Consider the following 21,574-nt stretch of genomic DNA (forward strand, 5'->3'; position numbering starts at 1 on the left):
TAGAAACTTGCTTCACCTGTTAACAGTGGGAGGCAAAAAAGAAGGCTGAACATTTTACAGGAGTTGGAATTAGCTGAAATCGAGAGCAAGCAGGTCACAACCTGATCAGATCATCCCTGCCAGAACAGTGCTGAGGTCCCCTCTGAGGGCAGCAGAGGATGGTTGCTCTCTCATTTGCCCTTCTCTGGCCACTGGCCCCAAGTCACTGTGGGCACACAGGCAGGCAGGCTGACTCGGGGTAAATCAGCTCATGGAGGGCTTACAGGGGAGCGCACGATGCAGTCCCATCTCCTGGAGCAACCCTTGGCCCAGGCCTCAGGAGCAGCCCACACATGGACCAGACCTGCACCTACCCTCACCACACGTGACTGTGACTGGCAGCCACAAAATATCCCAGGTGGGAGCAGACCTTTGGCTTTTATACCCTCTTGAACCAGTGGGACAGGAGCTAATGGGTCATGAAATGATGGTGACAATACTTTGCTAAACATTATTTCTTTGAGCTTTCCAGTGCTCACAATGGAGCTCATTGCTCCCTACATGCAGCTCTGCTGGTTAAACCACAGAAGGCTTCACCAAGCTAGTTTCTGATGCCTTCTCTTTTTCTGCTCCCTGCTTCGAGTGCTCAAGGAGTGTTAGTTCACACACACCCAGATTGTTACACAATGGCTGTGTTGTTTCAAAAGCAATCAAAACAGTGAAATCCATTTGATGCGATTATACGTGGACATTGGGAAATTAGATGATCTTGTGATGAGCAGCAGAAATAGGTCTGTGCCAAACTGAAATCCCCAGAGTGTTATTATAACCTTCTCTGCAATGTTTGCTTTGTGATTTGACTTCCAGATCGAAGTGTAAAACTCCAGTAAAGGCATAACGCAACTTAAACCTGATAATTGCATTTTATTATCAGAATGACAATGGTGGAGAACAGGCTGCCTTAGCCAAGCCAATTATGAGAAAGACCAGAGAGACCAAGATAACAAAAAGAATAATTTCTTAGAAAAGATCTCTCTGGAGGAAAGGGACATGTTTTCTCATCCTGAATCTTAATTCAAGGAAGAGGGAGGGGGTTTTTGAAGGAGAGCTGACATGACAAGCTCACTCCAAGCAGAAGAACCTCAACATGGGTGTAGAGGGGCACCAGACAGAGTCATGCTTCAGAATAGCAGCAACATCCCACCTCAGCAGGTGTTCAGGATTTGTTTCTTCAAGCTGCATAACTGTCCAGACACTCTGTTTTAAGCTTAGGTTCCCTCCTTTTTGACAAAGAGCTGAACAGGAGCTCAGACCTCCCTCAGTCACATGGATTTTTGTGTGGAAAATACCCTAGGCAGCATGCCTGGGAGAGGGGTGACACTGCCACTGCTGCCCAGGGTGGCTGAAAGTAAAGCTGCCGCAGGAGAGACCACATCTTCCTGACAGGTGAAAAGCCACACAGTTTAAGAATTGCTGATGTGTGCTCCAGGTGAGATGGCTCAGCCATGCTCAACCAAAGGGCTGCTTCTAGGAGATATGTGTGGTTTTCCACCTTACTTCCACACAAAAATCAGGTGAAGAAATAAATCTGCTTCTAATGTCAAATTGTAGGGGCTGAATGTAACTCTTCTGCTAACAACAAGGGTTGTAACCAGTGGTGACTGTGGCTATAAATCAAGGCTGATCTTTTGTTTTAATGTACCAGTTGATCTGGGGTGAAAACTGCTTTTCTCCCCCTCCACCCACCCTTCACCAGGCTGAGCCCCCATGATCCAGTAGGGATGCATACAGACACAGTGGATGGAGCTGTCAGCTAGCAAAGTCTAGAGAGTCACTTCTCTGGGGAAATGACTTCCACCTCAACAGCTTCAGGATAGAGTTCATTCACAGATATAGATAGATTATAAAGGCAAGTTATTCCTTCCTACCTCAGCAGGCTGTACTGCACAGAACAGAACATACTCAAATAAGGAAATGCCTTCTGGTAGATGACACATCTACCGCTGGGCAGAAGCACAATCACCCACACTTGACCATATGGGCCCATACAGTGTCACTCAGGAGATTATCCTACATTCACTGCCTTGTCTCCAAACAGAAGTGAGCAAAATGCCAGTCTGTGCCTCTGATTCACAAATTCACATCTAAACTAATGGTTGACTGAGGCCAATTCCTGCCAGCTTCCTCACAATACAGCTTACTGCTATTCCAGAAGAGAAAGGGGACTAAAACAAAGAGGCAATGAAATACTCCTGGAGGCTTCCAGAATGCTTTAATTCATAATTCTGTCTCAGTACTGTAATTGAGATATAAATAATATCCTTGTTTCCACTTCAGTTACTTTCAACCTCACCAATGTGAGAACAGACTCTTCTATCTCTCAGGTATGTCAGAAAGAAAGTTATTGCACCAGAAAGCAAAGATGATTTTTAAAATAGTTTCCACATCAGTTCAAATGATAATGCAGTCATGCAAGTGTTGTATAACTGGTATTATATTCAGAGTAGTTTACTTCTTGAAAGTGAAATATAAACATTTCAACCATACCTACTTACAAGAAATGTGCTTACAAAGCATGATTATTTCCTATGAGAAAGAAAACCCCTAACACTCTCCTCTTTAAATGGGCAAACAATACATTTCCTCTTCCCATACCACAGTAAAGGCTTACACATGCACATCACGTACACACACATAAACGTTCACATGTGTAAGATCCACCACAATCAAAAAAGGAAAGTGCCATGAAAGGACCCTGTAGTAATTGGGTAGCACATCTTGATGTAAATGAGCATATCTCAGAAAAGCTGCAGGCCTTGTAGCCTTGTTTTGCACTGCTAACCACATGCAGGCACACACACACAACAAACTACTTTCATGTTAGCTCAGTTCTCCTTCCACAAAGCTTGGTGGTAAAGCTCTCCCTGACATCCATCAAAGAGAGGGACTGATGAGGTGAGAGCTGATGAAAGTTTTGAATGGCCAAGGAAACTGATGATTTGAAGAACTTAATTCCTTCCATCTTAAACAAATGCTTGTTTCCCTGGGAACTCATCAGAGCAGCTGTTCTGAGAAAAAACTCCTTTTTTCTCTTTGCCATACCCTGTCCTCAGGACAAAAGGATTCCTCTGACATGTAACTACCCATCTCAATTCCCAGTGTGGGCAACAAGAAGGGATATGCATCTTTGGAGCAGACTTTGTCTCAGCCCAAAGTAAATATGTAATATATTTAGATGAGTTACCCCCCCAAAATGCATGTTTCTCTCTGCTGATGGTAGAAGGAGGCTACCACAGGGAGCTTCCACATTGACCTTAGAACTGGACCATGCCTTCCCCAAAGCTGAGGGCAGGAGGGAAGCACTGCTCACCTGGTTTGTAGGAAAATTCCTGTTCAGCTCTAAATCCAGAGATTAAACCTAAGGACACAAACGGGGTGCACCATCCCTCCACCAGAGCACTGAACAGCTTCTTACTTCACCATACATCCTGCACTATCTATCTGTTGTGGGGAGAAGAAAGGGCTTCCTCTGTGGCTCCTACATCCCTTTTGCACTAGAGCATGGGTCTAATAATAAGGGAAATGTGAATGGTGACATAATTGCCTTTCCAATCCCTTTGGACATGCTAGTTCAGGGTTATCTGAGGGCATGTCTTGTTTATTATTAAGAATTTTCTTCCTCTGCTGCACAATCTTTTCAATAACTTGGTACATTCCATTTTAAAATTGAGAGACTGATCCAGAACTTTCATCTTCGAATGGTTTTACTAATTTCAAGCCTGAAGTCCCTTGTGACCAATTTCTAGCCAGTAGGGTTGGAGCCAGTAGTGTCACTTAACTCAAATGCTTCTTCTCCCTCTGTGATTTTTCCCTTTCTCCCTGTTCCCAAAAACATATTTATAAGGAGACATTATTAATGTCACCAGTTTCAGAAGCCAGCTTCTTTTCATGTTTCCTGCAAAGGAAGATATGACATTCTTCTCACTGTAACCATTTAATTAGTTAATCCTGCTGGACCATGGGTAATGAAAGCTATACAAACAATTCACTGAAGAATGCCAAAGTATAAATGTACCAATACTTCCCTGTCTCTATTCAGAAAAAAAAACCCTCACCTGGTAATCAAGTTTATCACTGTCACTGAGTTGGAAAAAAAAGACACAGTGGTTGTTAGGGCACCCTCTCACTGATCAACAAACCTAAGCCTCTTTCTACAGCTTGTCCCTTCACAATAGCAGCTGTTGTGAGAGGAGAGCAGGACCCAAAGCAGCGTCAATGCTGAGCACTAATTGCAGAGCAGGGACAAAAAACAACTTCAAAGCTGGCACGGTTGGGCACTGCAGGCGATGCCCCAATTAGCTGCTGGGAGTGGTGCTGCGAGCTCCTTGGTTTTGGAGGCACAGCCCCCTCTGCCAGCCCCACTCTCCTTTCACTCCCCATTTCCCAGCCTGGTTTTCCCCCTCAAAAGAGACGTGGCTGCAGCTGAATCAATCCTCTTCTCTCAGCTCCCCAGGTAGATGCCAAGGAAGTGCAAGGGGCAGCAGCAAGTGCTCCAGCCAGGATATCAGGCGGGCAGGACCTCATGCTGATTCTCTCACCCCTTCCCATGTGTTTCCCTAGGACAAAAAAGAAGAAGCTAACACATGTAGGGATAAATTAAATAAACATACGTTTATAATAGACCCTCACTTCCCTCTTGTTTCCTTTTTCTTTGCAAGCCAGTGGGATTTAGCCCACAGCACCTTGTTTACTTAACACATTGAGAAGCCTTTCTCTCTCTGAGATGAACAAGGAAAGTGCAGGGCATGGCTCAGCCTTTCCAGCATGCCTGCTCCTTCTGCCGTGATGGAGGCACTGCAGAGCCCAGAGCAGCGCATCTCCTGCCCTCAGCCCCATGCAGAAACGCTCCAGGCTACCCAGAAGTAGAGTATGGTTATAAGGTCCAAAAGCAGCTGCCCTCTTGGGTCTTATATTTAGCCTGAGAACAAACAGTACTTTTGGCTTATGGCCTGGATTCTCATAAGAAGAAAGGAAAAAGTTGGTCTGAGAGGCTTTTTCAGCTGCTTTCCCTAAAACCATCTGATTTTATTCCTCCTCATGGAAAACATTTGTGGTTTTACGCTAAGGAGTTTGTTCACCAGTTCTCCACAATACAAAAAACCCAGAGTTTTTTTTAAAGGGGTCAGAAGTGTGAACAATGAAAATATTTAATTCCAGCTAAAATTGCTGGAGTTTTGCAATGTCATTCATTTTCTTAAGTAATACCCAAATATTTTTTTTGGTGTGCTCCAGCCAATATCCACTTGAGCTTTCATATGAAGAAAATAAAATAGATGTGAATTATTCAACTCTAGAGAAACCAAATCAACCACTATACAATCTTAATGGTGCATACTGGCAATCTCGTACCAAAGTATCTAACCTATGTCATTATCCTCTGTTAAAAGGTAGTGGGGTGGGGGAAAAGAACCACAATGAGACTATTCATAGAGCTGGGTATCTCACAGGAGGTTAGATGAGCCCACAACCTCGGCATCAGCGGTGTTAATTAATGGGGTTGTTGTTCCACTGGGGAAAGACCCTTTGTCTGATCCTTGGCTAGGTTAGTGCTACTCTGTGTACATCAAAGGAATCACGTTCAATAGGCAATGCTAGTGATCCCAGCTCCCTCAACCTTTTCTAGTTTATCAGAAAAACAAATGTATTTAGAGAAAGCTACTATCCTTGTTCAATCCTGTTCTGTTTCACCCCACATCAGTCCTAGTTCCATTAATTAAGACAGGGACTGCTGGACAAGGTGGTCTTTGATATACATCCCAACAACCAGAACAACCACCCTTCAGAGGGAAAAGGCAAGAAAGATTTGCAATCAGATGGTGCTGTGAAATAACTTGCAAGTCTTGATACATAAAATTTACACATTTCATACCCACCACTTGTGGACCACAACTGGTGACAGCACTCTGAGCCCTGGTGATGCTTTGGTAGCTGGAAAATGGTGGTAGGCAGGACTTCCAGTGGCATCCGTATCAGGGAAAAGCCTGTTAACATAACATAGTGTGCAGCCGTGGTCATTCAGCAAAAGCTTTGAATTAAAGCATGTGAGTTGTCTCCCTCAGCAACATACTCAAAAGGATGAATGAACCTGGGGTACAAGAAGAGGTATTTTTTTATCAAAAACTTAACATTTCTGTCTCCTAACAAGAGAAATGAGAATAGCCCTGTGGATATTTTCTGGAAACAAGGAAATGAAGAGGCAAAGCTCCATTTCTTTTCTGAAAGCATTTTGCTGAACTATTTCCCTGCATCCAGCAGCAAAATTCATGCGGTGTTGCAGAGCCTGTGGTGTAGGTAACTGCTGGCTGAGTACTGTAGCTTTACTGATATGGTTAAACTACAGCAGGTGTGGTGGTAAGGCCCCATTGCCTGAGCCCTGGAGACCCAAGCTGAGTGACCAAGCCACATGAAGTAGACATTCTGGTTCTTTTGCTAAATTAACTTGACAGGCTTCCAAACCAATGGCATCCTTAAGAAAATCCTTTGAAAGTTCTAATGGAGTTCAGTTCAGTTTTATAAAGCAATGCACTAGACACTTTTGAAATTAATTATTGGAAAGACTGAAAGGAAGTATTTTGCAAATATTTTGCTGTCTGTAGTTCATTTGTGGGACAGTCCTGATTTCCAAGAATGTGTCAGTCATTCAGTTTTTTCTGCCACAGGAATGTCGAAACAGCTTGGAGCCTTAGAGTTATTTGAAAACACTTTTGTTCAAATGTTTACAAATCATTAAAATTGTTTAGTAATGTCAGCATTATTTCTGCCTCTCTGACTGAGGCATTCTGAAAGGAAAAGTATGAATAATGATCAATAAATAACAGCACAATGACTATGGAAATAAATGCTTGAAACCACACACAGATTCAGGCATTTGTCTGAATGAAGGACAGATTGTTGAACACACAGGCAAGCAAAACCCAAGCTGTCTGGAGCAACAACCTCTCCCTCTAAGCCTGGCCTCTTCTGCATCCCTGCCTCTTCCCAGCAGCACATAGGGACACAGTGACTGACTCCCTGATGACTTTTCAGTGCCATCTTATCGATCCAACAGCAGGTACTTTGCTATGGAAACACTTTCAGGGCTAAACACCACCTCATATATATGCAAAGTGACATGGTCAAACAAGCACACCGAGGGCTGGGCAGCAAGGAAAGTTCAAAGGCTTGCCTACCTAACAGCTTCTGGGCACTTTTTGAAGTGGTGGAGCAAGGTTTGGGTTTGCCCAAGGCCAGTATCTGTATCCAGCTGGTCACCAGAAGCTCCATCCCTCTCCATCCACCTGACACACAGGTAGCCATGAAGTAGGATGCTGGCACTTTCTGCAGCACAAAGGGGAGCCAACCCATGAGGTTGCCACATCTCACCCCCCCCGCCCCCCCGAAACCCAGGTGGTGGCCACATCCAGGTTTTCTTTAACACCTTCAAGGATGGTAACTCCACCACCTCCCTAGGCAGCACATTCCAATGCTTGACAACCCTTTCCATGAAGAAATTCTTCCTGGTGTCCAAACCAAACCTCTCCTGGTGCAGCTTGAGGCTGTGTCCTCTCATCCTGCCACTAGTTGCCCAGAAGAGATTGACCCCCGCCTGGCTACAACCTCCTTTCAGGTGATTGTAGAGTCTGATAAGGCCTCCCCCAAGCTTCCTTTTCCCCAGGCTAAACAACCCCAGCTCCCTCAGCCGCTCCTCATAAGACTTACTCTCTAAACCCTTGACCAGCTTCTCTCTGGCACAGGAGCCACCTTGGCTGGCACCTGCTCTGTCCCAGCCCCAGCACAACAAACCACTAAACACAGAGCTGTAGGAAACCGGGTTTCACCCACTCTGGAAATGGATTAGGGAGAAGCACCGCACGACCCAGCTGCAGGCCCATGGTAGGTGTGTGCTTGTGCAGCAGCGTGGGCCAGCAGAAGGAGGAGGCACCACATGGGTTTCCACTGTGACAGAGGCCAGGTCTGCAGGACACTTGAGTTCCCACTGCTGCTGACCAAACCCTAGGGTGAGAGGGATGCCAGAAGGCTTTTGAGAACATAATTGCCCAGCTGTATGAACACTGTGCGGTGTCCCATTTGTTTTAGGGAGAAGAAAAGGCGTGGGGATGGGGGTGGACATGTAGTGCTTAATGAGATACAGCACAGCAAAAGCTGACAAGTGCCTAGCACTTATTGAACAGCCACTTCAGTCTGCTGCTCTTCAGGCCCGTCAGACACAGAGCGAGACCAGAAAACATGAGGCCAAGGTGAACACTCCTGTCAAGAGACAGCCCTGCACAGAGGAAAATTTGGTAAATGTTTTGGAGGCGGTTCAGTGACTGCCACACACAGTACAACACTGCATTGAGCTGTCTACAAGAAAGCCCTATTTACTGGTTAAGACCTCCTAGGAGATGCTTAGAGTAGCAGAGGGTGCCATTTCCCAGAATTTTTTATAGACTTGAGTGACTTTGGCAGTGGAACACAGATACCATGGACTATGCAATGGATTATAAAGAAGAGCAGGAAAATATTTGTTCTGCAGGAGCTATTTTGGTACTAGGGGTTAAAGGGCTACAGCACAGTGATGGCTGAGCTTCTGCCTCCACCTCTGGGAGCAGAGGCATCTAACAGGGAGGGCCAAAATTATAACCAAGACAGTGGAAGGACCTGAACATGCTCCTGAGCATGTCAAATCTATGGGCTATCCTCCTACCTTACAGGGAACAAGCAAGTTTTCAGATCACTTTTCTGTGAAGAATACTAATTCTGAACATATCATTGCTACCACCAGGACACTAAGGGGTACCTAAGGGCCATAATCATGGAGTGGATATGGCTGAGTGTAAGAGCGTACCTCAGACAAAAACCATCCCACATCATGCTCAGAAGCTGCAGCACAATGGTCTGTGCAATGCAAAAACCACATGATTCCTCTCCTCCACATCAACTCTCTAGAAAAATAATGGCTGGAAACTTGAGCCAAAGGTGTTTGGACAAATCAGGCAAAAGAAATTGCATCCAGTGTTGAGCTTTAAAAAAAAAAAATCACAGAAGCAAATTTTCCTGATAAATTAATATCTGTGGTAAATCCACATCATTTCACACCTCTGCTAAGATTTGCATTGCAATAAAAGACTGTGTTCCATGTTAACACAGGACAGCCCTCAGCTTCTTCCATGTAAAGCTAAAGGACCTCCATTCCATTTCAGTCAGCCAGTTAATTAAAACAGAAGTAATTAGGAGCAGGGGGGAGAAACAAGATCCAGTAGGTGTCTCAAGTAAGCAGTTTTTGTCAACTCAGTGTGAAGCTGAATGATGTCCTCCATTTTGACTGACAAATGCTTTCCACTCTCAGAAATTTTTCATTTTCCATTTTCAGAGGCTATAGATTTCCATCTCCTACCCTAGCAACTGTTTCGGTGTTTTATGATTTTTCCAGCCCCTTCTGATTTGCTCAGAAAATACAGATAGGCCAGCTATAATAAACTGTCACAGGATGTACAAAATCTTCACAAGAAATATCTAGAAATCTACAGCCTCTTCTTGTACCCACAAATGACAAAAATCACAATGAAACATTAAACAGAAAGCAATCTGCCATGTGTGGGTGAGATCTGATTTCAAATCTAAACACGTCTTAAATTTCTGAGTGTTGTTTAATAGAACATCACTTGGCCTCTTCTAGGGATAAAATGTCACTCAGAGATACAGCATTGTTTTGAGATGACTCAAAACAAAGTTACGATGAACCAAGACAATAAATTGTGTACTCTATTTTTAAAGAAGCGTGCATGGGCTTTGCTTTTCAGCACTTACTCATCATCATTTCTATATCCCTGAAAAGACACACTGGAGCCATACTCATCAGCTCATTACATGTACTCCCTGAAACACCCCTAGGCAGCCATCTCCTCTGGCCACTCTCCTGGGAGTTGCCCACTTCATTTTTTCAGCAGAACCCACCCTGATCTGTCACTCTGATGTCCAGTAGACTCCTCATTATACAAATTATCTGTCATTACCAAGCAGATACAAAGCTCCAGACAAATGTTAATAAAAGGCTACACAAAAAAAGCAAAACACTCCAAATGGACCAACAGTGCACAGCTCTCCACCTTTTTGCAACCATTCATGCCAATGCAAAATGATCAGATGGTATTTTACATGCACAACACTTTAAATTACTTTTTGAGGGTTTTTCTTAAAATCAGCAACACAGAAAAGCACCCCTGTGATTTGGATGTAAGGGAAGTCGGGAAACATTACTAGCAGCTTTGATTTAAGAAGTTTTAAACCCATAAGGCTCCACCACCTGAAGGAAAGTGTGAGACTCACCCAAAACTGCCACACACCACGTTTTCCAACAGCACAACCCATAACACACTCAAGCTGAAACGCCTGTAGGAGACTCAGTCAGTTCTGGCTAAAGGAAAAGAAAAAAATCAAATTATCTGTTCTGCTGACCTATTGAAACTGAACCAAACAGATGGGCTGATCCTCAACAGACACTCCTCTGCCAGAAGTCGCCTCAGCATCTTCCAAGGTGTTGCCAGCCTGGCCATGGCAAAAGCAATCACTATGGCATTACAAATGACAATCAGACATGCCTAAAATCCTTCAAGTTTCTGCTTCTTGCCACGTTTTTGTCATGCTAACCCATTTTAGGATTCAACACTTCACCAAGCTTCCAGGAAGCAATGCAATTTTGGTGAACAGGCTGATATTTATAAAAGGAGGGGCAGTCAAGGTTAATGGCCCTCTTCTATAGAGGAAGCTTTGAACAATAAAAAAAAGCCCATGTACATATAATAAATTCTCCATGTGCTTTCTCACAGACATATAATTCTTGATGCAAAACATTTTCAGGATAGGAGTTGAACATAGAAATAGGAGTGAAAGTCTGGTAAATATTGTTAAGGAAGCTCTCTCTCTCATGTATCTGCCAGAGAGCAAAACAAGTGCAGCCCTTATTTTTCTCTCCATCCATGAGGAGTCTGTAAGCCTCTTAGAAAGAAAGTCAGGCCACAATCATTGCTCAGGTTTGTTCAAAGTAAATCTAAGAAATTACTGGAGAGACACTGGTCAGTAGTTGTGTCCTCACACCATGAAAGATTAAGTGCTCTTTTTAACACAAAAAAAAAAAAGGAGAAAAGGTAAGCCAGTTTGCTAGGGAACTATGTAAACTTTGGTGTTAAATCTCCAAAGAAAGGGGTAGTATATTAACTAACTGCTTGGCCTGGGGAAAACAGTCTCAGGGAATGATGTAGAAAGGCTGAAAAAAACCCCAAAACATAACACTTCTAAGTAAGTAACTTAACTCAGAATGCCTGGGTTCAATTTCCAGCTCAGTTTCCTCTGTCACCCTGGGAAAGTCACTTATTCCTTGTGTCTATTACCAGCCATAGGAGCTCTGAAGCAGCAAGTCCCAGCAATGCCCTAATGTGGAGAAAGTATGCTTGTGGAAGCCAGGTAAATCTCAGAAACAAAGCCTCTAGTGCAGGAGAAGTTGGTGAGAGAGGATTGAAAGAGAACACAAAAACAAGCTGGTTACCAAGCATTAGCAAGCCCCTAGTAAATTCCTAGAAGAGATAAGGTGACTGTGTTTTTTACCACAAGATAACTAATGAGGACAACTTGCTCCACTCCACCCATGACTAACCTCACCACCTCATTCTCTTCTCAGTACATGCGGTATTTGCAGTGAGTAACCATATATAAACTGCAGATAGCACATCCCTAATAGGCTGCTGTGATCTGCATGCTCTTTAAATCAATTATATTAATCTTTTAATTTACATAAAAAGTCTTAACTGATGGTTTTGAAAGCTTTGTTTCAAGAGGCTTGATTTTCCTAGGCGTGGATTGGCTCACTTCTCCCATAGGCACAGACACACAGAATCAGAGCCAGCCTTGGAAATGGCAGAGCTTCACTCCCACACACATATTTTCCTTAAAAAAGTGAAAACCAGGGGCCAAGCACAGTCTCATTCACAGCCCCAGCTCCACAGTGGTTTTTCCATGTTCTTTAGTCAGCAAGGTCTCACTCATAATGTGGTGGCAAAAGGTCATACACCACCTTCTGCCTGTATATGGAAGCAGTACAGGCTGTGGGGTTTCCCTGTCAGAGCTTGAGAATAGCTTTACCAATAAGGGTTGTGGGCTTTTTTTAATTAAAAAAAGAAGAAGAAGAAGAAAAAATAAAAGCCCACTACTACCATTTTTTTCATTTAATGGGGTCTACCACGTCATCTTCTTGTGCTTGAAGCCTGAGGGTTCCTGTGCAGAACAGGGTTCCTGTGCAGAACCAAGCCCAGAAGTGAGAACAGCTCCCCAGGCTTGGCTTGCCCTTCCCACAGCTCTGCTTCTGCTCCCACCTGTCCTGCAAGGAGCACTTGTCTTTGTCCTTTCTGGCAGGGAAAGCAGTCTGGGGTACTGAGGCAATGAGAAGGAGAGGTTCATTGCAGTATCATAAATTTTTTCAAGTGCTAAAAATCCTTTTAAAAGCCCACTGTGTTTTGGCATGGGTGGGGAAGGAGTGTTGTGCACTGCAGCACCCAGGGCACAATTTCCTGTCCTGTAGAAGGTTTGACAAAAGGACAGAGAACTTCAGGGTACCAAGAGCTTCCAGCTCCTGTCATCTGTGGGAGCTTTCTTGGAGAGCCAGTCCCCAGACCTTGATGGGTGTACCAGGCTGACAAGCTGAATTAAGAGGGTGGAGAAAAGTTGCTCTGGTTCAGAGCTGCAGAGAAAAACTCAGAGAAGGAATGCCATAACACCATTTGTAATTTCTAAAATCTTCTGCAATTTTTGGGTCGCAGGACTAGTAACACAGGACATGTGATTTGGATTGCAGATCCTGATCCTGTTTTGATGTCCAGCAAGACCTTGACACCATAGGTCACCAGAGCCCTGTGCAAGCTCCATTTTCCTCCACGACTTGCATCTCATGCAGCTACCCAGCACCATGCTCAGCCACTCAAGCTGGGAAGCAACATATGGTCTTGTCCTCCCAGAAAGACCTGAACACCTTTGGAAACACTGTGTCGGAGAAGGAAGGCACTGGGGGTGATGCTGGAGGTTCTGCTCTTTGTGTAGAGCAGCCAGGTTTGGGCCAGTTCAGGCCAAACTGGCTACTACCATGAGAGCCAGGTCCCCGATTACTTGCTAAAGCTTGACTGGAGCAGACACTGCTCCTTCTCCCATCAGCAGCCCTGCCTTTATCTGAGTACAGGAGTACCTCCTTTTCCTCCTCGTTCCTCTTGTTCCCATGCCCACCCCATGGGGAAATCCCCTTGGGCTTTTGTCCCTTGGGCAGCATGAGCAGAGGAGAGGGATGGCACCAATCCATGAGTGCCTTGGTGCATCCGTTTCCTGTCAGTAACATGTGTCCCAGAGCTGGTGTGACCTGCTCACAAGGGGGGTTCAGCAGATGGTCAGTGGGATCTGGCCCTGCCCCCTATGGCTGGTTGGCACAGCCACCATGTGCTTGGAAAAAAAAAATAGAAGAGGTGCTGGAGGTGCTCAGACAAAGCAGAAGCAGGACTTCCCCACGGTGATCAGAGTTGGGCTGACTGAGGCAGAGGACACGCTGCAATTTTTCTGGAAATGACAGAGCGAGCGGCGCACTGTGATGAGAAATCCTGCATCACTCCTGTGCCAGAACACCCTGGCAGGGGAAAACATTGCTCAGGTCACACTGAGATAGACAAGGTGCCCTGTTTATTGACTGCCAGTTGGAAGAGGACAAACCATCTGTGATTTACCAGGATCCCTATTTAATATACCTAATACACGTAAATTGGAAACTCAGCCTTGCTGCAGCTCCTAGCTGTGGAACAGTAGTTGCCACTTCTGCAATTAAGAGAAAAACAGAGCAGTTTATTAAGCACAGTTGTGGGAACGCAGTTTCAGTTTTCAGTGGGTTCATCTGAATATTTTTTCCATTTTAGTTCATGTAAGTTCACGCCCTTTGGGTTTCACATAAAGCCGTAGGGTCTGAGAAGCTCAAAAAATCTAGAAATCAAAATGTCAAGTTGAAACGAAACCATAAAAGGTATTTGGATTTGCATGAAAACGGGCCCAGATTTGCTTCAGGAGTTCCTGAAGCCTGGTAAAGCTTTTGAAGAGCCTAATCTGAGTTTTGTGGTTTCAGTGCAGACAGAAAGCAGTGCAAGAGAGCAGATGGGCTCCTTTCAGGAAGCCAAGGCAGAGGAGAATGATTAAGAAGCTATGAGAACACAAACCGGGGAGGGGAATGGGGCTGGGGGGGGCGTGGGGGGAGAATCTAAAAAAAAAATCTCCAAAACCAGATTTTCAAGTGCCAAATGCTGCATATTAGGAACTAAGAGAACATGGGTCATGTCAAGGCACTACAAGACAGTGGACAGATCCTGTTTCTGAGGATCAGGCTCTGAATGGGAATACAGAGGTTTGGAGATAAGTCCGGCCATAATAGTGCCGTATGCCCTGGTGCCCATACACTGAACATTCCTCTCCCCTTATAAATAATCCTCTTCCCACAGTACTCCAGCCACACATGAGGTAGGGAAACAAAACGAAAAGAATAATCTACCAGGCTTATGCTCTCTGGTTAACACCTATAAGCTTGTCCCAACATCAAATATTTTAAATTCTGGCTTTGATCTATTTTTTAAAAGAGTTATTTCAATATCATATGCTCTAAATTTATTCTTATTGCATTCTTTTACTGACATAGAAATAAACATTTCAGAGTGACAAGTCATTGAGTTGCTCACCTGAAAAGATGCAGAATAAATTTAATTGAAAAATTAACTTTTCTTTCCACTAGGAGTCTATAGATCTCCTTCAATTACACTCTTTACATTAACATCTTTTACATTGACAGGATGCAGAGGAGGCACTCATTGATTGCCTGAAATTTAGTCTCCTGGCTGAGCAACTGGGTGTCTTAAAAACAGAAGTATCTCATCATGACTGACATAACATGGGTATACATTGTTATGAACAATATAAGCAAAAACTGCGACACTGACACTTACAAGCATCTTCCTTTGAGAGCGTTTTTTCTGTCTAATTGCATAAAAATTGAACATCTAACCTGCAAATCAAACTTTTTGTCCCTTCTTCCTACCTTTTATGGAAAAAAGATCAACAGAAGAAACACAAATTTGGCTGAAACACCGAGTTTTGTTCCCTTCCACCAAAAGGATCTTTACTTTCACATCTGGTCCACAGTTCATCTTGCCAAAGAAAATAAAATGGTTTCACATAGCTTCAGCATTTGCTTGAATTCTCATGAACTTTGAGTGCTACTTGCATTTTATGCTGTCCTCCCAGGAGCATGCACTCCAGAGATATGACACTCCCCACTGACATTGTCATGCAGCACCACAGACCAGCCAGCAGCATTTCCAGCATCTGCACATTTAATAACCATGGTTTGCAGAACAGGATAAATCATTACTTTGGTGTCATCTTGCTTTGGCATTTCACCCTCTCACAGGTTTACTTTTGTGCAGAACACTAAATTTATTTAACCTACTAAGCCATTTACTCTTCTTACCCTTTCAGCACCTTCTTTTGTGATATAAAAGAACTCCCACTGCTTTGGCCTGTCCTCATAGCACGGACTCTCCCCAGCCATGTCTTTTGTTTGAGAGTCCATCACAGGTGCTGTCTCATACTGCAGGTGTACCTTGGCTTCAGAGAGGATGTTCTTTGCACTGTTAAGAGCTGTCTACATCCTCTTAGCTGAGACCATACCCTGGCATTCAAAGGATGCTTAGTCAGACAATTCCCATTGAAATCAGTTGGGTTTAAGTGTTTAAGCAGGTTTGCAGGCTGGGCCAAACAGTCTCTGTGTTTCATCTAGTAGATTTGAAGACAACTACATTCCCACACTGCAAAGATAGCTACTAGCTTTGTTTGGAAAATTGTAGTGGGGCTGCTTTGCCATCTGACAGCTCAGCCTCAATTTCAGCAATACCCTGGATGAGGGTAAGAATCATCCAAAGGCGAAAGTTTCCATGCCCTAGTTACAGCCAACCAAACTACTGAAGAATATTCTTTCCAAATGATGATGTTTCAATACGTTTTCTGTTAATTTCATGTAAACAGACTATAGTAAAATACACAACCTTAAGATGCAAACCAAAACCCAAACCATAACAATTTACTTCAGCTAAACAAAACTAAAGAGTTTAGTTTTCTCTCGGCAGGAAAGGTAACGGGGTAATCTGAAGTCCTGTTGTTCAAACAGTTCAGACCTTTGTGCAGCAGTTTCAGAAAGACACTCCAAATGATAACAATCCAAATTCTCACAATTTCCGCAGGCAGGATTTGAAGTGTCCAGCTTGGCCCTGGGCAGGGACTCCAGAGCGTGCAGGAGGCGGGCCCAGGCAGCTCTCCATCCTTCACGTCTGGCATCCCAAACAGCTCATTGCCCCGTAGGGTTACTGACCCTTTTATGGTCACTCCTCCCCCTCCAAAGAAGGAGGTGATTCAAAGGAACAGCTGCTGTGGCAGCCAGAAAAACAGGGTTTATTTAAGGAGCTTTCACGTGGACTTCAGCCTTCTCCTCAGAGAAAAGAAATAACAAGTTGCCCAAAAAGTCAAGCTCATCTCCCTATGTCCATGGGCAGCTCGCAGGGTGGTAGAGAAACCACAGCAGATGTTTCTCTCCCTGAGGATGTGTACGGTCTATGTTAGGGTTACTGCTGCATCGGGGGGGAAAGGGGGGCCATGAAGATGGTCTCAATCATAATTCAATTACAGCTTCAGAAGTTGGATGACCATTAAACTTGTACCACAGGGTAGTGAGCAGATGGTTCTGGTGACATTCCTGCTGGTCTCACAGATTTTCTAGGAGCCATCGCCTTAAAAGCCACCATCCAGACCCCAGCTTCACTGTAAATCATCTTAGCAGCATTAAGTGAAAGAAGAGATGGTGTGAGGAAATGTTTAAATCATATTTTAAAAAGAAAAAAAGAGGAAAAATCAGAGAAGGAGTCCTTGCATTATGCATCCATCAACAATATTTAAAAGTCACAGCAAAAAAATTGAGGAAATGGGAAATAAAAATATGATACACGGTAAGGGAAAACGCAACAGAACAAAGGTGTGGCCCAAATGATAGCTGATCCCCACACACAGCTACATGCATGAAGCAGCCTTGCTCACTAGCTGGTTGTGGGCATGGGAAGGCTGCGAGCAGCACACTGGACTTGCAGTACTTGTTCTGAAACTCGCGACTGAACCTTGTCCATGGCCTAAAGCAAAACCAAAAAATAAATAAACAAAAAGTAAACCAGAAAAACAGTGAAAATATTACACCACAACATTATGTAAAAAGAGAAGCAGAGCTGGAATCATTTTGAGAAGATTTTGGGTTTGTCCTGTGACAGCTTCATCTCTGTGGTTTTTCTCAGTACTGATGAAGTGTGAAAAGTGTATAGCTGTACTTCCCTTCTTAAAAATAAACATACCGTCCTAAGCAGAAATCGCTTGGTACACAAGGGAGCCAATTCTGCCTGATGTCACCTAGCTGTACAGGCAGGAACTTCCCCAGACGTGCCACCACACTGGTCCCTGTGAGACCCACACATCGAAGATGATGTGCTGGGAGTGTGTAATCTCACCCAGAACTGGGCCATCACACCCAGAGACACAGCACAGGGCCAGCCAGGCTCGGCTCAAGCCTGAGCAGAAGGCATGAGCCATGGCATCCAAGGAAATGCAGCTCCTGCAGCAGGGTACCAAAATTTCTCAGGAGCTCAGCAGTCCAGCAGACACCTAAACACAGGGCTCATTTTTCCCCCAGCTCAGCACCATGCTCTTTGGAAAACCTGACTCACAACGTTACAAGCAACATCAGCAGCTCAAAGCCTGTTATTTATCTGTAGGACAACAATGTCTAGAGGCCCCAGGCGTGGCATAGCAGTGCTCCGTCCAGGCACTGCGCAATCCTGCTGGCTGCAAGCAGTAGCTCCAGGAGAGCTGACCTGGCACTGGCACCTCCAGCTTCCCAGGAAACTCCTGACCAGACATGGCTTCCTGCCAGCCATAAGCCATCCCATTTCTCCTTTCTGATCAATCACATCACTGCAGAGAATATTTAGATTTGAAACCACAGTGCCAAGCTCCAGCAGCTCTGTTGCTGTTGGTGAGGCATCCCAAGCACATATCGCTTGGCTTAACTCCAGCCCATGCAGATTTACCCCTGCTAGGTTTGCATCACAGGCAAGACAGACACAGGCAACCATCATCTTTTTCTATGGGTCATGTATGTGCTCCCAGTCCTTCACCAGCCCTTGAGGAAGAAGCTGCCACTCCCTCCCTGAGCTCATGTTTTGCTTCAGTCCATCAGGAGTTTTTCCCCAGCTTGTGCTTAGGGATGTAGCATGGGCTTTCATCCCTCTTGCTCTCCAAGACCTCCTGAAAAGATCTGGCTGTGACTTCTCCTATACACAGACATTTAATGGGGACTTTGTAAAACCAAGCTCATGCCAATGGGGACACAGCCAGAATTCATCTGGCATCAGTTTCACCATGAAAGGAACACAGAGCAAAATAGGGAGGCAGCTCAATCTTTTGGCCAATGCAGGCAGGGGGAGATGACTGGCAGCCTCCCCAAGGAGGAGACAGATGTGGCTTAGTGACCTGCAGAAGTGATCCTGCAGTTCCAGAAGCCCTAACCAGCAGGAAGTGCTCTCTGCAAAGGAAGAAGGGGACTTCCTTGAGCACAGAAGGGAGGGAAAGAAGGTGGGTCTGGGCCACTGTAGCATATCAAGACCTAGATTTACTTCTCCTTTTTTTCCCCCGACCTTCCCTCTGACCTTAGACAACCTGCCCCAATCTTTGCAGAAGTTTTGAGTGTTTTCTGCATGCACTGAAAGGACCAGTGTGCGGCACCCTGGCAGACAGGCTGCATGCCCACCTGGTTCCCCCTTGGTCATGCCAGGGACAGCATGGTACCACAAGGACATGGAAAGGAACCCTGACCAGAGCAAAGCCACAGGCAGAGACACCTTTTGTCTGCAATATTTCCAAAACAAAAACAACTCATATTGCCATCAAGAGGGCTGAAGTCAGTTCTGAAAACATATAGGAGCCCTCTTTCAGAAATTTAACAGTCCTTCCCCATTCCCCAAACCTAAATATGCAAGAGAGGAGACTGGTACCAGTGTTATCAGACATTATAAGTCTTTTCAGCCCATCTGGACTAGAGTAAAATAGACCAGAAGAGGAAAATCCCTTGCTGAACCATAACTAAGGGCATAGCAAATCCCTCTGATCCAGACCCAGTCTTGCAGCCCTTTCACCAAAATTATGGGACAGCTACTTACCCTACGTGAGTCAGCAGGAGCACATGGGTTTCTGTGATGAAAAGGAACAGTTCCCAAAGGATAAACATGCCCTCATGCTTTTTGATAGGCATACTCATAGTAACCTGTTAGAAACCTGTGCTGGCTAAGAAGATACCTGAAAATTGGCCTGCAATTTAACTTTTGGCAGAAAATGAGCAATAGGATAGGCCCTTGTTTTAAACCTACACCTCTAAGACAGGTCTTGGACATTTATTACCAAAGTTGAAACTCTTAGTTCAAGCTAAACAATAGAATTAGGGCAGTAATTTGAAGAATTATTTATTGTATAAATACTGAAGTCTCAGAATACACAGTTGAGAACAGACACGTCTCCAAGGGCTACAGCTCATGGGTAGAGATCCCAAATCAATATTAGCTGTGCACTGCCAGCCACCATCAGCTTGCTCACATTTGCCATGTGCCCTTCCCAATCTCATATGAGCAGGACTGTAAGGATTAGACTGAGCTATAAGATGAAGATTTTTGGCTTCTGTGTTTGGGGGCAGTGAGATTGCCCACCCAACTTCATCTCACTGCAGTACATGGACATTTGAATTTTGGTTTTGCCCCACAGACAGCAGCAGTTCTCTTCTGATTCACATGGAAAGCGACAGGGGATTTTCAGAATTATAACAACAGAAGACGTCATCTTCCTCTGCTGGCAAGTGGGATTGAAAATGACTGACCTGATTTCATAAAAATATCAGCATGTGTGTGGTGTGCGGTCTGTTACTCTTCTACACTCTTGTGGTTTCTGGGCACACAGCAGCAGCTGGCCTGCTACAGATTGTAAAGCAAAATACGGGTTGAGAAACTGAAAAAGTGGAAGAGGAACAAAAGAGAAATGCCTGGACAGATCTGTATCCAGTGTAGGTCAGCTAATATTTGAATCAGGACAAAAGTAGCAACTGAATAGGAAAACATTAATTTCCTCTCCTTTAGAAACAGCAGTAGTGTGAGGCACAGGAAGTACACATCCTCTGATGTTTTGATTTTCAAATAAATGTCAGATGAAATGACATCAAGAAGAGATGAAATAAGCCTGGGAAAGTCCTTTGTTTATAATTTTTTGCTTTGCTTTGCTTTGTATAGACAAAATTTTGGCTTATTTCTACATTTGCAGATTCACTGAAATAATGTCAGTGGTACTTGAAATTCAGAACACATCACTACAAACTATTCAGCAACTGGGCTGGAAAATACTTCTATGAGTTAAAGCCGCAGGTTACTTCAAAATTGAAGTCTATTATCTCTTTAGAAACATTTCAACAAGAGGAAAAAAGTGACAGGACCCAGTGCACAGGATTTAACTTCTCCAGTAAAAGCATAAAAATAAACTTTTTAAAAGTTCTTTTTCCTTACATAATCCACACCCTGCCTTCAGATCATTTTCACACTACTGGACCTTGTGCCACCTTTCGAAAGCCCTTCACTGCTTTAAAGTGTGCCGAATTTAACAGGCTTGGTGCAAAGACATCATTTCTACATTGTTCCTTTATTTTTCTTCAGTTTCTGATTCAGTCTTGGGTGGCTTCCATTTCTTTTCACTCCAATTTAATGTATTCCTGAGTATCATTTCAACTCTACACATTCAAAAGCAGCTTGTATGGACCCACTGACCTCTCTCTACTCCACTGATGGGAAGAGGGAAGGAGCAGAGCCCTCTGGCTGGGAAGGAACCAGCCTTGCGGATGGCAGGCAGTGAATCAGAGGTGAACTCATCCCCAGCAGTTCACACTGAGCAGCAGCTGCTGCAAAGTTTCTGTTTCACAGACTTGCTTCTCATGAATGCTCTGATCCCACAGGGTCTTAAGGCTAACACTGACAAATCCCATTTCGGCACCACGAGGCACAATACGTGGATAGCTGAGGTTGTGACATACACCAGAAGCCAAAGATAATCTGATTCACTCCATTCTGCTCAACCTCTCATAGATAGCCAGTGTGCACCAAGCACTCACACCGACAACCATCAGAAAGGATAGGTACAAAAATGCAACGCTGATGATAACATTCCACAAGTCAGCCTTGCATGTAGAGATCTAGCACTGCTCAGGAGGCACCAGCAGCTTGAAGAAAATACTCAGCATCATCTTGCTCCCTAGGCGGTCTTCTCCCCAGTGCAGCAGGTTAGGGACTAACCTGTGGAAAAGGACTCATACCCCAAACCAGCTTCTATCCTAAAAACCAAAACCAGACTCTGGCCAGGTTCACGT

At 44.4% G+C, this 21,574-nt stretch overlaps 1 long non-coding RNA gene across 2 annotated transcripts; it reads right to left on the minus strand.

The window, feature by feature from the left end:
- Nucleotides 1-1,966: 1,966 nt before the first annotated feature.
- LOC120410457 lies at nt 1,967-10,679 on the minus strand. 2 transcript variants are annotated; one of them, XR_005602608.1, is made up of 3 exons: nt 10,348-10,679; nt 5,913-6,020; nt 1,967-4,595 (listed from the first exon to the last, which is right to left on the minus strand). It is a non-coding gene; the product is annotated as an uncharacterized LOC120410457 (long non-coding RNA). The 2 variants fall into 2 exon arrangements; XR_005602609.1 differs by having other exon boundaries at nt 5,909-6,020.
- Nucleotides 10,680-21,574: the final 10,895 nt, after the last annotated feature.

This window comes from Corvus cornix, chromosome 1, assembly GCF_000738735.6.
Source record: "Corvus cornix cornix isolate S_Up_H32 chromosome 1, ASM73873v5, whole genome shotgun sequence".
NCBI lineage: Eukaryota > Metazoa > Chordata > Aves > Passeriformes > Corvidae > Corvus > Corvus cornix.